At 43.2% G+C, this 16,524-nt stretch overlaps 1 protein-coding gene across 3 annotated transcripts in view; it reads right to left on the bottom strand.

The window, feature by feature from the left end:
* CRHR2 (corticotropin releasing hormone receptor 2) overlaps positions 1-16,524 on the bottom strand; it is a 168,019-nt gene that overhangs the window by 98,177 nt on the left and 53,318 nt on the right. The gene's annotated exons all lie outside the window — the stretch shown is intronic.

Genomic DNA, 16,524 nt, shown 5'->3' with positions numbered 1-16,524 from the left:
GTGCCCACCAGACTGCTCGCGCTCTGCTTTTCCTCATCAGGAGAGGGGGATAAAATAACATTAAAAATGCGTGGGTTGAAATAAAGACAGTTTAATTAAAAAGAGCTGAAACTGGCTCTGCGCAACATGGGGGTAGCCCCTGAACTCTTCTCACAGAAGCCACTCCTGCAGCCCCTTTGCTATCAAAACCTTGCCATGTAAACCCAATACATCTCCTCTCTTTCCTCTCTCACACTTTGTGGCCTTCTAGAGACTCCTAGTAGTTGCCTGGGGCAGCACGTATTTTCCAAAGTTTGTTTAGAGCCTACAAAACAAAATAACCTGGTCCCAATGCACCACAACAACACAAGCCAAATGAAGGTAACCGTTACTATCAAAAATCATCATCCGTAACCTGGCCCATACAGGAAGAAGCAAACAGGAAAATACTGCAACAAAGAAACAACATCACAACAACAAACAGCAATATCACAAACAAACAAAAAAATGTTTTGCTTGATCTTGCAAAAACCCCAAATCTTCTAAAGCTGCAAAGAATCATCTACATTTGCATGCATTCACGGGATTCATCTAAGCATTCAGGACATTGCTTAATACTGGAGCTGAAACCAACTTATTAAAAAAACATTTTTGTGGCTATATTAGCACTTACTTCCAAAAGAACATAGAAGTGTCTCAAAATCTTTTTTCCCTATCAATGATTTGACTCTTATTTAACTCTTTCACGCAAAGTTTCTCTTGCAAAGCTTCCTGCCAGACCCTTGTAGTCAAAGGCAGGTTTATGTGAAATGTTACTACATAGCACTACTCCTTCATTACAAAATTATATGTATTATGTACAGCAAAATTGCATAATCTGTGTAATTAACTCATCTCAGTCATTGCTGGCAATGGAAATAGCTGCGAAGGTTGAACAGAGGGGAAAGTTAATGACATCCATTCGCGGATAAGGACTGTAACTGTAAACCTGGCTGGCTCCAGCTGGCTGTCTTGTCCCAGAGCACAGAAAGCTGAGACGACCATTAAGCAGAGGCACTCAAAAGACACTGATTTATAGCAAATGCCTGTTGTAAACTGCAGCAAACCAGAAGCTGACTTGTAAACAGATTAATGTCTGTGAGCATGGGGTGAACATTTAGCCCAATACAGAAGGTGAGGATAGTCTCTGTGTCAGCCCCACTGATGCGTCAAAGCCCCACAATGCACAGTAAAACCTCTAATCCTCCCCCATTCCTAGTTTTCCTTAATTTTCTCTTCTTGTACCCCTTGTCCTGACAATAGCTTTGTATCTCCTTCTACTACTTACCTCAGTATAGGTCCTGATTCTGCACTTTCTTTAACCGAGAGTTAAGCTACTGTGTTCAATACCACTTCATTTCTTACGCCCGTGGGCTGCCCAGACCCTAGTGACACTGCATCACACACCTGCACTGCTCACAGCTGCACCGCATTCATGGGGCGGATATTAAACAGAATTATTTCTGTTCGCCTTCAGAGAATCAATATACCGTTTCTTTGGTTTTAGCACGAAAAGGCAATGCAGAGCCTGATCAAAGGCTGTTTTCTTCTAACATATTGTCTTTCTCACGTCGTTGCCTGAGAGTTTGAATTCCTCTTCTTCCTTTGTGCTACAATGTTGTATGTTGTATTTGAAGTGTATTTGCAGAAAAAAAAATTTGAAAAACTAAACTCAGCTTATGGAAAATGAAGACAATCTCCACTGACAAAGCAGGACAGTTCAATAATTTATCTTCACTGGATCAAGAAATAAGGCAAAATCCACCGGATGGGATATCTGACAACAGAATATGTATTATACTAGCAAATGTAGCCTAGGAAACAACTCTGCATTGCAGAGAAGAGCACCGAATAGCTGAATAAATGTAATTTTGATAACTAAGCATTTCCTTTGGCACATAGAAAAATTGCAGGTGCTACAGACCAGCAGATCTGCACCAAGACAATAAGGCATGAAAATAAAGAGATAAAGATGAGCTGTGAAAATATATGGTTAAACACAGAAATATATTGGTAACTGTAGCTATCACTTACACAGATTAAATGTCCAAGCTCATGGATATTTTTGAGACTCTGAAGATGTTAATTACTTCAGTTTTCCCAGACCACTCAAAGGGATGCTTTCCATTCAGTTCATGTTTTCATTTTGAGAACAAAAGATTATTATTGCTGAAAGAGAGTCCTGGAGACCACGGTATTAAGATATTGAAATCCAACCACCTGCTTAGCACTTTGTACTTCTGAAAGTCTTTGTATGAAATCTCTTATAAAGGACTGCAAAACACAGATTCTGTCCTCAAAACTGTCCTGCTCAGCCCCAAAGAAATGAATGATACTGAGAAATAGAGGTGATATATTAGCAGGGAACTTCTTGCGCTCTAAACCAAAAAAGCAGGAGAGAAGTCTTTATGGAGCTGGAAGGCTTCAGAGTTCCTGATTTATTGGAGTTACATTACAAGGGCCATGAGTGAAGGACAGGAGACTGAAGCAGCTTGTCTGAGGTCAGTTGCAGGGTATGAAATAGGTCTCATTTACTGTCTGTTCTGACAGTTAAGAGCTGCATTCAGCATGAAAATACCCTATTCCTATCCCTTTCAAACTGGCACAACCACAAACGCTGTCTCTCGACTGTAGCAGGGTACCAGAACAACCCCACACGTGATGGATTAGGGCATGCCATGGTCAGGCAAATCTTCGCAGTAACGCTGAAAGCTGCCCTGTCAAGGCAACGCAGTCAGAAACAAAGTGGTTCTAATGTGAGGTTGCGATCCTGTCACCCACCTGCACACCAACTCCGGGGACAAGAAAGAAAAGATCATGAATGAAACTAGTCTATGAACATCTCGTCCCACGGGAGCAGGGAAAGAGAGCAAGTACTTAGGCCAAACATGCTGGAAATCAAGCTGCACATTGCCTTTTCATTTACAAGACAGAAATGTTGGCTTTGACATTTTCTTCTGTTGAGTTTTAATTTGCTCAGAGACTCTGGTGGCACTGCTGTCAGTAATTGCGCCTGTTATTCTATCCTGCCTGCCTTGGATGCAGTACAGCACGTATCACGCTTATTCTTTATATCTGGCATTTAACCAACAATTCCCTTCTCCCACCTGCTGTTCTTTGGGATATTTTTGCTTGTTGTCTTACAGCTGGCAGCTGGCTGGCATGGCAATACAGTTCTTCCCCAGAAACACCTTCTGTGTGTCACCTAACGCTTGCCCCCTCCCTCCATCAGGGTTCGTGGACTGCGTTCTTTGGCAGCACTAATATTTGAGCCATTCCTCACTTGTGTTCTGTTATGCCACCTTTTCATCTCCTCACCTGTGTTCAGTTACACCACCTTTCCGTCTAACCTCACAACACTTTGTCCTTAATTGTCTAGGAGCTGGTTTCTGCTTCTCACCTCTGCGCTACCTTCCACGCGACACTGCCAACTCTTACTCCTGCACAATGGCATTTCTGCATTTTAAATCACTTAACCCGTTCACTAAAGCCTTCTGCAGGAGCTCCACCCTCACACATTCCCATAGCGACTCTTAACTCACCGTTCTTCTCCAGGCACAAGGTCTCTGTCTCCCTGCTCACTTTCACCTCACTAACCTCCCCTTCCATTCCCAGTCTGCTTGGCTGATGCTCTGCTCTGCCTCTATCCTTTTTTCCCCTCATACTTCAACTCTTCCTGCAACCTTCTGTAATTCCTTCCCTTTTGTAGAAGTGAAATAAATCAACAGTGGAAGTGAGTCAGTCCTAGGGAGATGAAAAATCTTTTAATTCTGAGAACTGTTGTATGTATTTCCCAGCTGGCCTCAGAAAGTGTCACCTCCCAGGTGTGGCAGAGCTCCTGCATCAGACATTTAACTCGCTGCTTGGATGCAAGCCCCAGGTTTGTCCGAAGGATGTCTGAACCAAGTCACTGGTGCTCTCTTCTGAGAGTTGAACAGGTTTATTCCTCTTACCCCAAGGTAGAAGAGGATATGGACACCAAAGTCAGAGCTCAAGTTTCCAGCAAACAGCATGCAACACCTAGGCATTTGAAACTTCCAGCACTTAAACTGCTTAACTTCACTTCAAGAAAGCTATTTTTATCTGGTCCTTCTACCTCGAGTATCTGCTTTTCTGAATGAGCCATCAATGAGTCATCAACGTTTCAGGATTAAATTGAAGCAATTAGCCCTGCCTTTTCCAGCTGATTTTCATTAAGGTAACATGGCAACTAGACAAAGGTCAGTGCCCTGTGAGACTCACTTGATTGCTCTAAAAGCAAGCAAAGGATGAACTAAAACAAGTAAAATGGTGCAGAAAAACTACATGTTATACATCAATAGGTACATGGAATCCAAACAAGAGAATGAGACTACTCTTGCTCTGTTACACATCATGTAATACAAATTCTTCATATTCTGCTTATGGCTCAAGTGTCCTAGAAACTAGAAAACACCACCACTAAGTGCCATGTCACAGGTGTCCATGCAGAACAAAACACTGATGATAGAGACCACTGAAGGATCCATTTGAAATCTGCAGGGATATCACAAAACCATAGAAACTCTGGTTAGAAGGAGCAGCGCAGTTCATGTAGTCCAACTTGCAATATGGCATGTTGCCACACTATGTTTATTTTCACCAAGCAAAGCCAGGATATCCTCAGCTCAGTGCCAAAAATCACTAGAAACTCTTCATTTCCAGGAGTAACTGGTAAAATCAGAGTAAAGTTTTCAAAGCTACTCATGAAACTAAGGACTTGGACGCATAACAGACTTACCACGGGGAAACCAATTTTATTTCCCTGAGATTTCAGAAGGTGAATTTTAGCTCAGGTGTACCAGAAGCTGAGTGCACGCACAGTCGATTTCCATATGGTCACAGAGCATCACTGACTCATTCATGTGTCTACCCCATTCACGGTTCTCTCTGTGCCAGTCAGGTTACTGCAGGGAATGGGGAACCGAGTCTGGGGTGTCGACAGAAAGCCTGGAAGAGGTAATGCATTAAAGGCAGACAGGAGGAGTGCAGTTACCCAACCAGGTGAAGAAGTGATGAAAAAATAACAACACAAATTCTCTCCAGGCCCTGTCCCTGTAACTGGAATGAGCGTGGTCAGGTGTTCCACCTCTGCTTGTCCGTGTGCGGACGTAATCACAGCAACTCAGTCATGGATCCACATCTGAGATCTAACAGAGAATCAGTAAACCACGAATTTCTACTTTACACCCATTCACTGAAAAATCAAACTATTATTAATCATATTTCTAGTTACAGGAGGGCATTTTACATATGCCCATGACATTATAAACTGAAACACACTACTATGATGCCTGTGCTCTTCTGACACACTCACCTCTGATTCAGCTCACAGACCCTTTTATTCCCCTCAGCAGTCACTGAAGGAATAAAACAAAGTGCTTGTGTGAGAATAAAACCGCTATTATTATTGCTGCCGGAATTTATTTTACAGGAGAAACGTGCAATGAATACAGGAGAGATGAAGGGATTAAGAACAGATTAGGATGAAAAAGACAAGACCAGGCTGAGAATGGGTTTGTAGGTGGATGGGGATGACTTAACTACAAGATAAGACCTCGGCAGTGATCTTTTAGTTCTCCCCCAAGGAAGAATAAGAACAGCAGCAAAACTCAGCATTTACTCTGCTACAGCTTCTCTCCCTTGGGCTGGGCAATGCAATGCACCACCATAGCTGCATTTGGATCCATCCCTGTCCTTTTTGAGACCTGGGCTTTGAAACAGAAGGCAGATCCAAACAGTACTTTGTTCCCTCACTTCTCAAACAAAACAAGCCAAAAGCCTTCTTATTTTAGTGCTGCAAAGAAGGCTTCCTTAGTCACAGTCAGCTTTGTCACAATGCTGCCAGCTGACAGGTGGAAATGTTCATTTTTAGAGAGGCCTAACGAGAGGGAGACATTTGTCAAATACTGGCACAGTAACGGGGCAACTGGTTTATACGTGCGGTTTATGTGAAGTGGGAAATTACGAAGATCAGATTTGATGGCCAAAATGAACCAAATGTGGATCTGTGGGAACCTGGCTTTCTTCAGTACAAAGTGTTGACACGGAAGAAATAAAGGAGTTTACTCTACAGAGGTCTTGTGATGTGGCGGCGGTGTTACCTGCCTCCCACGCAGTCCCACACCACTCACAAGGCAGGTTCACCTCTGCGCAAATCCCTGCAACTTCCCACCATCCACATCCTGAAGCAGGGAGTGCTCAGAACAGGCCCAGTTTTGGGCCCCTCACCACAAAAAAGACATTGAGGTGCTGGAGCGTGTCCAGAGAAGGGCCACGAAGCTGGTGAGGGGTCTGGAGAATACGTCTTATGAGGAGCGGCTGAGGGAGCTGGGGTTTTTTAGCCTGGAGAAGAGGAGGCTGAGGGGAGACCTTCTTGCTCTGTACAACTACCTGAAAGGAGGGTGTAGCCACGTGGGGGTCGGTCTCTTCTCCCAAGTAACAGGCGATAGGACAAGAGGAAATGGCCTCAAGTTGTGCCAGGGGAGGTTTAGACTGGATATTGGGAAAAATTTTTACACTGAAAGGGTTATCAAGCATTGGAACAGGCTGCCCAGGGAAGTGGTTGAGGCACCATCCCTGGAGTTTTGAAAAAGATGGGTAGACGTAGTGCTCAGAGATATGGTTTAGTGATGTTTTTTGTCAGAGTTAGGTTGATGTTTGGACTAGATGGTCTGAAAGGTCCCTTCCAACCTAGGCGATTCTATGATTCTATAAGCCCTTGAAGAAAAGGGCTTTCCAAGGCAAGGGTCTCACCACCTCCCTCCAGAGCACCTGGGACAGAAGAAAGTCCTTCCAGACAGGAACCTGTTAGGCACTTTCTCTATGGAAGCCTAACACTAGGAGGACTCTACGAAGTGCCCCTGCTTTTCATCACCCCCATCATCCACTGCCTTTTATTCCGTTGTCTTAGAAAGGAATAGGGTGTCCCTAGTTTACGATACCTAGAAATCCACTTCCAGCAACTGAACACCTGCTGTCCCCACTGGTTTCCAAGTACAGCTAAGAGCATTTGGTTGGTCAAGTGTACTAAGATCAGCACAGAAAATAGGATCCTTGAAAATATCCTCTGCTTCCAAACTCTGCCTTAGCTGCTCTAGTTGAAAAGCAGCAATCAATGCGGCAAGCCTGGAGATTCTGCAAAAAGTAATGAGCAGTCATTACTGCTCATTATGTACTTTGAAATACACAAATGCTGATGTTTCAGGTATTACTGGCATAATTCAGCAATAATTAAGTTAAATTAAAATTCTTAGCAGTGAGAAAAAGAATCACTAGGAGTTCACATCTAAGTTTAGTTAAAATGGTGATGATGCACCAGCAAAGTAATTTCCTATTTTCTTTGTTTGTCTCATTTCCATAAAACATTTTCTGTTTTCCAAATCTCTACTTGCTCCCTGGCTGACTCAGGAGGATAAGGAACTTCATTAATTCTTGTGTCACTGTGTGGTCAGTGCTTTCCAACCACCAGGGGTTTTAGACAATGCAACTGCATTGAGAATGGTTCATTCTTCTTCCATTTTCCCAGGAAAACTCTTCATGAGATCTGGAGAGGTTTTTTCTGGCTTTTTTAAAAAAAACGAACACAAAACATTGAGTTTCTGTTCTTATCATTTGCTTCAGTGGATTGCTTCTCACTGCACAAGTCTCATATGGAGCAGCGTCTGGCCCTCAGTTATTCCCAGCACAGCAGAGAAAGAATTCAGCATAAACCAATCTGAGTTTTATTGATTTTAGTAATTTGTCCCAAAAGCTACCAATTACTAACTCCATAAGTAACATCTGAGGGGAATGAGAGTGCACTGAAAAAGGAAAATACCGACTAAAAATCCATTCCCCTCCAATTTCCATGGAAAATCATACTTCTCATTGCCTTCTCAAGCTACTAAAAATGGCTATCCTAATCTGGATGTGAAGTCGCAAGCAATGTTGGGGTCCAAAACTGAGTAAGAGTTTTCCTTTCACAGGACAACAGACCATGAGTAAAGTCTTACATGACTTTTGGAGTCTGAGAACTTTACTGGGACCAGGACACAGCTTAAAGTACTGTTCTTCCAAGCCACAGAAGTCACAAAGATTCACCATTACATGAACAGCAAAGATACTTCCATGCCGCTGAAGAACACAGAGGAAAATACGAAGAACCTAAATCCAGTCAATGGACTTACTGATCTGCAGAACACCCTCCCCATGAGCAACAGGCAAGTTAAAGAGTCACAGCTGAGGAAGTTATTGTCCCACTTGTAATATACCTATTTGTTACTCGTGTTATGTGTGAGCACTTAGAGCATCTGTAAATACCTGAGGGTCCACAGGGAGAATCTAACAGTCCCTGCCAGGGGACAGCAATCAGGCAGGAGAGATCAGGTTGATGAATTAGGAAGCACTACAGCAATGAACATGGTGTGTCCAGCAAGGAAGAATCCCTGTGTCATCCAAATGCAGGTTCTTGTTGACTGCTTAAACTTCTTTGGTGGAGTTGCTTCACCCCTGAACGGCTACATTATGCTTTGCAGAGCTCCACATCTAACATAGCACACACCTGCTTGGGAACAGAGCTTCACATTTCCCTTCCCTTAGCCTTTCAGAGCAGCCCTGGTGAAACCACCACAACCCACTTACCTTCAGCCAGTGACCTGCTCTCAAGCAAGCGCTCCACAATGACAGGGACAGCAGGATTCCTTCCAGAACCTCCTCCACCTCCTCCTCCTCTGTGTCCTTGTCCCGTGAGTCTCTCTTAACACCCAGCAGGATGGGGAAGCTGCAGAGGCAGCACTGTCGGTAATTAGAGCAGGACAAAGTCCAGGACCACTATTCACACCAGTTTTCTGTCACCCCATCCATCATTTCCACCCCCAAGTGACTCAGTGCAGATGCCAGTGGACACTTACTTTACCTGCACTTTAAGTGACACCCTGTGGCTGAGAGGGGGAACTACGGGTGACCATTCCTTCAGTGACACTCTCCCTAAGGTTTTGTGACAATAAACACAGCGGCTGAAACCCAGTGAGCCGCAGTCAGTCTCAAGTGTTCAGCGACTGGAGAGAACCGGCTGATTTCACCTTCCCCAGCAGGGTTTCAGACCTCATCCTCCCACAGCTTGTCTGGATGGAAAATGGGTCATAAAGCAGAATAAAACAAGAAATCCCACATCCACAAGAGAGTCCCCACACTAGGTGTAGCTGAGTGGGATTTCTCCTCTCATTTTGACATTGTGAGATGAGGATTTCCTGCTTTGTGTCCCTTTGTAACATATTCAATTATTTCCCTTCCCCATACGTTCCTGAGCCATTCCCTCTCCCACTCCTCCCATGGCCACAGAAGCACACGATTTTGCAAGTATCGTCTAATTCCTAACTTGTGGGAAGAAACTGAACCTCAGTCCATCTGTTTGCCAGCTGGTAGTTGCTGTCAGCTTAGACAACAGCTCGCTATCATCTCCTGCAAGTGACGGATGGCTGGATGGGGCAGCTTCCTTAGAGAGAGGGTCAGGGAAGCCTCCAAAACTAATGCGGGCAACCCTGTGTTTGCCGGCTCTCCTGGAGGCCACAAGGCTCAAAGCCCTCTCAGAGACCTGTCATCGCTTTCTTGCTGCAACAAGTCACTTTCCCCAGACATCCTGGGTGATGAGGTGACCCCTCTGCCACAAGTTCAGGGTCTGCACCCTGAGGGGCAAAGCAAAGGACCAGGCCTCCTGCTACCGCTGTCAGCTCTGACTGACTTTGGCAGAGGATCAGATGGGCTCGATGCAGAATGGCAGCAGCAGGTCCTGGCTCTGGGAAATGTGTGAAGTCTACTTCAAAAGTCAAGCCTAAATTTAAGAGAATCCCAATATTAGACACAATAGGTTCATAGCAAAGCCACCTCATAACTTACTAGTGAAGAACAAAAATACTAATCATTGTCTAATTAGCTGGAGGAAAGGTCCTTGAACAGGACTCAAGTAACAGTAACGACCTTCTTATTTTACTATATGCAATTATTCTGTGCTCAATGAAGAAATCACATTTCACAGGATGATAGTAGCGGGAGAAAGAAAGATGGGTTAATTTCATTTCTCCTTTTAAGTATTGTTTTCAGTACTCTTCTTCCAAACTGCAAAATCAGACTGATCTCTTACCACAAATTATGCTTTACAATGGAAAGAAAAAAAAAAACACCAAAAAACTTGAGGGAAAAAAAAAAAGTAAAGCCTCTCCCATCTGTGCATGCACTGAAATCAAGAGCCTCCCACTGATGTATTTGTGGAAGAATTCAACCTAAGCTAGCAAAAGAAGTGAACAAAGATGGTTGAAATCTTGATCTGGATACAAAGCTATTGGATTCAAGCTGACCTAATCAACTGCAGATTTGGTCTCCTCAGAGAGAAGCTTTACAAGCCTAAAAATCTTGTTTTATTCCCTCCCCCAGAATTCCTATTCCAGCCTTCTTTTCTCTCTGTCATGTTTGTTTGGTTTCTCATCTGTGTCCTTCCTTTAACTTTCACGTACTCTTGACTCCCTAGCCGAAAATATTGTGTTCATCACCCCAGGATGGCTAAAACATGGTTTCTGCAAGACTGCGGACTTTTTTTTTTTAACAGCCTTTTTCTAGTGAGTCCATAATTAAAATTGGCACAAAACATCTCTCATTACCCCAAATCTCCTTCTGTCATTAAGCATTCCACTGGAATAAAACCCTTCTGGACATCTAACAAGGTTACAGAAGAGGCATGAGGTGGGAGTAGTTTTAAGGCTTCGTAGTACTTTTCTGAGCCTGAAAACACACACGCATTGCCTAGCAAAAAGAGAAAGTTGTGCAATTGACCTTTGAAACTCTTACTTCAGACATGTGTTTTAAATAGATAGAGAGCCCTTCAATCCAAATGGCAGTGCATCAGAACTGCTTAGCATCTGTCGCCTCAGGCTGGGATGCTTCCTCTCACCTTGTCCTTTTCCCCAGTCCACGCCTCAGCTGCATCTCCTTGCTGCATCCAGCTGTACCTCTAGAAATCATGCTTACACGGCCGTGTTGATGGAGTTTTTATTTCTCTCTCTCCAATAAAGATGAAAGGCCACCAGAGCATAGAGGGCCCCTGGCTTTTACAAAGGGACTTAGCTTCCAAAAATGCACCCTTTGGAAATCAAACCACAATAACCTTTGAGGAAAAAGTCGTGCTAACGTGATCAATAGCAGCGCTCAAGACACTAAAATACACAAGATAAAACACAAGTGAAAATGTTAATTGAACCTCTAGGCCAGCCACTCGTAAAAGTGCACATTTCTCTAATTATCGGGACAGGTCTTACCCAGATAGTATGAACAAGACTCTGTGACAACAATTTCCAAGCAAGGCTCATGTTTTCTTTGCAAGCTGAAGCCACCACTCCCGAAGAACTTTGAACAATAATTAATCAGAAAGAAAAGTGGCAGAGGTTAAATCTCGATGAAAGAATGGCTGTTTAACCTATGAAAATTAGCTCTTTTGCTCTTTAAAAAATTAAATAATCTCTTTAACCCGTTTCAAAAGAGAGAGGATGCAAAACAGAAGAGCTATTAATTCATTTGATGAGACAACAAAGAACTGCAGGAATTTTTCTTTCAATGTGGAGTAAGCCATGTCAATAGGGACAACCCTGATACCTGTGCCAATGGCTCTTTCTCCCATGTCCATCCACGTGAACAACAGTCCAGTTGCTAAGTCACCAACGCTATTCAAATAATGTTCAACAAGGCAGCTGGTTAGAGGGCCACCAAGGAATCGCAGAATCATAGAATATCTCAAGTTGGAAGGGATCCATAAGGATCATTGAGTCCAAGTCCCTGCTCATCACAGAACTACCTAAAACTAAACCATGCGACTAAGAGCGTCGTCCAGATGCTCCTTGAACTCTAATAGGCTTGGTGCGGTGACCACTTTCCTGGGGAGCCTATTCCAGTGACTGACCACCCTCTCAGTGAAGAACTTTTCCTGATGTCCAGTCTGAACTTCCCCTGATGCAGCTTCATTCCGTTTCTTTGTGTCCTGTCGCTGGTCACTGGAAAGAGGAGATCAGCACCGTCCCCTCCGCTGCCCCCCTTGAGGATGTTATAGACTGCGATGAGGTCACCCCTCAGCCTTGTCTTCTCCGAGCTGAACAAGCCAAGTAACCTCAGCTGCTTTGTTTAAGTCTTGTCCTCAATGCCTTTCACTATCTGGGTCTCCCTCCTCTGGACACACTCTAATAGTTTGATGTTCTTCTTATATTGAGGTGCCCAAAACTGCACACAGGACTCAAGGTGGGGCCACAGCAGTGCATTGTAGAGTTGAACACTTGTCTTCCTTGACCAGCTAGCTATGCTGTGCTTGATGCACCCCAGGACACAGTGTGTGTACACTGTGATGTGCGTACCCTCAGAACAAGGAGTAGGCAAGGAGGGACCAAAACGCCATCTGTGCAAGCTTAGCAATACTTATGTGCCTGTTTTCAGCAGCATAGCCCCTGAAGAAGATGAGGATGCTTTTTGTAGTGCCCAAAACACTCATTTGAAGTGGCTATCTCAATGAAACAGCTTTCCTATACTGACAGACAGAGGGGGGATTTGCAGAGAGAGAGTTAGAGCTATAGAGACCTTTTGTTCCTGTTGATCACAAAAGCAGTCTGGACTCCTAATGTCAATCCCCAGCTCTGGATTCAGTTCAGCTCGACAGACACCCAGGGATGAATTCAGCTGCCCAAACACAGGCATCGTGTCATTTGTCTTAGAGTATCTGCAGCACCTATGTGGCCTGGAAGATAACCACAAGATATTTACCTGGAAGATAAACCTACGCAAGGCCTGGGCCCTCTGAAACAGGAACTAGATACCAGGCAAGATACCCCTGGCCACATCAAATGACACTAATACTTCTGCAAGGGCTCCTGAACTGATCTGTACATTTAGGTTGAGCTGAGTAACTCTCTAGGCTTCATCTTCTGTATCAGAGTTCCACTAACTTGTATTACAGCTTAGATACTTAAATTAGCTGTTGATACCTACGTGGAAACACCTAGATTTGTGTGTCTTAATCTGCAAGCCAGAGGTCTTCCAATGCCTCCACCTGCCTGCAGCCAGCACAAACAAAGCTGACCAGCCCCGGCCGGACAGGTCTCCCATGGAATCCCCCTCCGCTGCGCTGGCTGGTGTCGACAAACTCAAATCAGACAGCAAAGGCTACAAGAGTCAACACTTACTGTCCAGCAGATGAACAGGGCAATTTGTAGGGAGAGGAAAGAGCTAAAGTAGATATACTTTAGCCTGTAACATGCTGTAAGTACTTGCATGTACGACCACGTTTTTGCAAGCAGCAAAAAGCGTCTCATTACTGCCCATTTGCTGAATTAATCAAGCTCCAGAATGTCCTAGTAAGTGAATTAATCTGTTTCCTAAAACAAGAATAAAAGCTTCACGCTGTCAAAGCATAAACAAATCTAGAGGGCAGCAATGATATTGTCATCTTTAGCTAAATATAGATCCTGAGCAGAGACAAGTGCACAGCCACACACTGCACCAACACATACATTCCCTCCCCCGCCTTTTTTTTTTCCTTTGAGAATAATACATAAGCTTTACTGCACAATTGCAAAGTTGTAAGTGGATGGCATCATTTTCAGACGATGGGTCAAAAAATGTTTTGCCTATATTCACAAATCACACCACAGGGTAGCCAGATCTTGGTTTGTCAGCATGACTTTATTTCCCAAATAGAGAGAAAAAAAATCACCAAAATAACAAAGTGTTGGAGATGAAAAATACTCTCAGGCTGACAGACTTTGTTTTACGATTCCAGCTGAAACTTATCTGAGTCACTCAGCAGTTCCCAAGAGAGACACAGAAACACAGACACACACAGAAAATCACCAGGGGGCTTTTTTTGCTGTTAGGATGGAAATATTTTATGCAAACAGTTTATCCTATAGTGGCAAACAGGAGGGGATTTTTTTTTTTTCATGCACCAGTTCTTGTTCTTAATTTTTTTGACTCAAATACTCTTTCATTAAATTTTGCTGGCACATTGCAGGGTCTGATAGAATTCCCCACCCAAGCACTCAGGGGTTCTGAGTTAGAGCAACAATCAAAGTGTGACAGTTGACGAGATGGATACCAAGCCAGGGCAGCTCCATCCAAAGCCTTTGATGCGCTGATCTGTGGTGATGGGAACTACTGGTTGCATTTTGTGTTTAATTCCGTACACTACCTGCGCAGAGACTACAATAAAGCACAGAAATAGCCCCAGGAGTACCCGAACTTGGGCAGCCTGGATTGCCAGTCTTGTGCTTGACTGAGTCTGGTACAAGTTTTTCATAGAGTTCGGGCACTTCCAAGTCTGGATTTTCTAGTGCCTACAATGCAAATGCGTTCATTTATGGGAAATGCTACTGGGTTCATTCCCTCCAGCCGATGAGCTACTTTTATGAAACTGGTAGGAACTTGGCATCTTTGAAAGCTTAATTTCTAAAAATGACAAAAAAAATCACTTAATCCGAAAGTTTTACACACATTACAACGGGAAATATTCTCACAGACATACAAAACCAAACTAAAGGTACACTATAGTTCCGTAAAGGTGGCAGCTCGCAAACACGGGATGCATGACTATAATAAATAGCTGAGTTACAACCTAGAACTGGGTAAGTCCTTAGCAGAAGAAAGACATTGCACAGTGGTTTTTCTAGACTTGGCTGATTTTGCTCTTAAAAACAATTCAGTACAATATTACACACCACCATTTCTCCCTTTGCCTCACCAAAATGCAAAACAAAACAGGACAAACCTACACCACATGTCCTAGGCAGAAATCTCACGTTGATCCAAGCCATCTCCTGTTCAAACCTTCACTTTGCAGATGGTTTATTCACTTCTGAAATCTGTAAGATCCATTTCCCGTTTTTTATCAGTTGTCTGTGCTTATTTTATTATCTGCACGAGGTGCACAGTCTAGGTTTTAAGAACCTTGGGGTTCATTTCAAATGGCCCGCTAGTCAGCTCACGAACTGAGGTGGTGAAATAATGCAAGTCAAAGTAGTCACACCGTGTCAGTATTTGGTGTTCCCAAACTGTGGACATATTCTGCACGTACTAATTGCTGCGTCTTTCAAATTACAAAAGAGATTGCACCTCCGTATTCGAATCTTAACCTGCCTTCCCAAGCCTTAATCACCAACTATTATCACCCAGGAAGCTACCAACTTTACAAGTTGACTCAAATAGCACAGTCCTTCCTTTTTCTGCGCCACGGCTTGGAGGAGCTACACAGATGGAAGAGTTTAAGATCAAGTGAAAGCCACTTACGGCGGCTTCGGTGTGCTTTGGTTTTCTATTCCAAGCTACATACACAGCAGTAGGCGTTACCAATCAGTCCTGCAGGCATGCACATTCTCAATGTGACTACTCACATTTTATGTCGAAAGGAGAAAAATGTCCATTTCCCCAGACTATGAGAAAATAATGCTTCAGTGTTTCAATAATATATTTTCATCAGTCTTTAATTAGCATGCCATTGTTTTAAGAGCAGCGAATTTAAGAAAATTTATTAGCTCTATAATACAAGCATTAGCCACCATTGAGAAGGAGTGGAGAGGGGAAGAACTTTAAATCAGGTCATTGATGAACTACTGAAAGCACTAACAGAGCTTATAAAAATAAAATGGGGTATTCGAGATTTTTTCCTTCCATGCACAGGAAAAATATTTAAATTGTCTCCATTGTGTTTATGATATAAATAAGGAATCATCCATAATGCATTTTTTTTTTCCTCCTCCTTTCTTTCCTTCTAGAGAAACAAAAATAAGGCAGTGGAAATACTGACCCACCAAAAAAAGGAAATGGAAAAAAAAAGTCATACTCCTTTGAGGTACGCTTTCCTATGGCTGCTCTTTTAGGATCTGACCAACTTGCTGAGCTGTCCTTAATTCTCAGAAATTTTCTTCTGATCTTGACTGAAATTGTAAGGTCCTGGAGACTACCTGCTATAATCAAAGAGAGCATAACCCAGCCCTTTGCATGTTCCCACCTATTTTATTGCAAAGAGCACGGGTCAGAGAACCCATTTGAGGGTTTGGGGATGATCTTGCAGTTCTCTGAGGTAACCTCTTTACTCTGCTCAAAGTCAAGGAGTCAAAAGCTGGACCTTAAGAACAAATCTGGAAAAGGGTTTTGTTTCGCGTAGCAAATACACAGAACTTTTGTCTAGTTATCTGACCCTTGACACCTAGAGCTGGGGAAAGAATATATTCACTGTCACAAGTTAAAAAATACAGTCTAAGATGACAGGGTCATTTTTTTACAGGACTTATTGAGAACGCTAGCCCCATAAAATTAACACTACCTGAAAATTAGACTGCTAACACCCGAGCAACAGTTCAGAGTGAAACATGGAATGAAATGCTCCCCACAGTCAAAAGCAGACCGAGTAGTCTTAAAAAATGAGTGATAAACAAGTGAGTACACATATTTGGAACTAATATGTTAAAAACTCTTAATGAAAGG

The sequence above is a fragment of the Larus michahellis genome, chromosome 2 (genome assembly GCF_964199755.1).
Source record: "Larus michahellis chromosome 2, bLarMic1.1, whole genome shotgun sequence".
In the NCBI taxonomy this organism is placed as follows: Eukaryota; Metazoa; Chordata; class Aves; order Charadriiformes; family Laridae; genus Larus; species Larus michahellis.
This window is presented reverse-complemented; position numbering and strand designations above follow the sequence as displayed.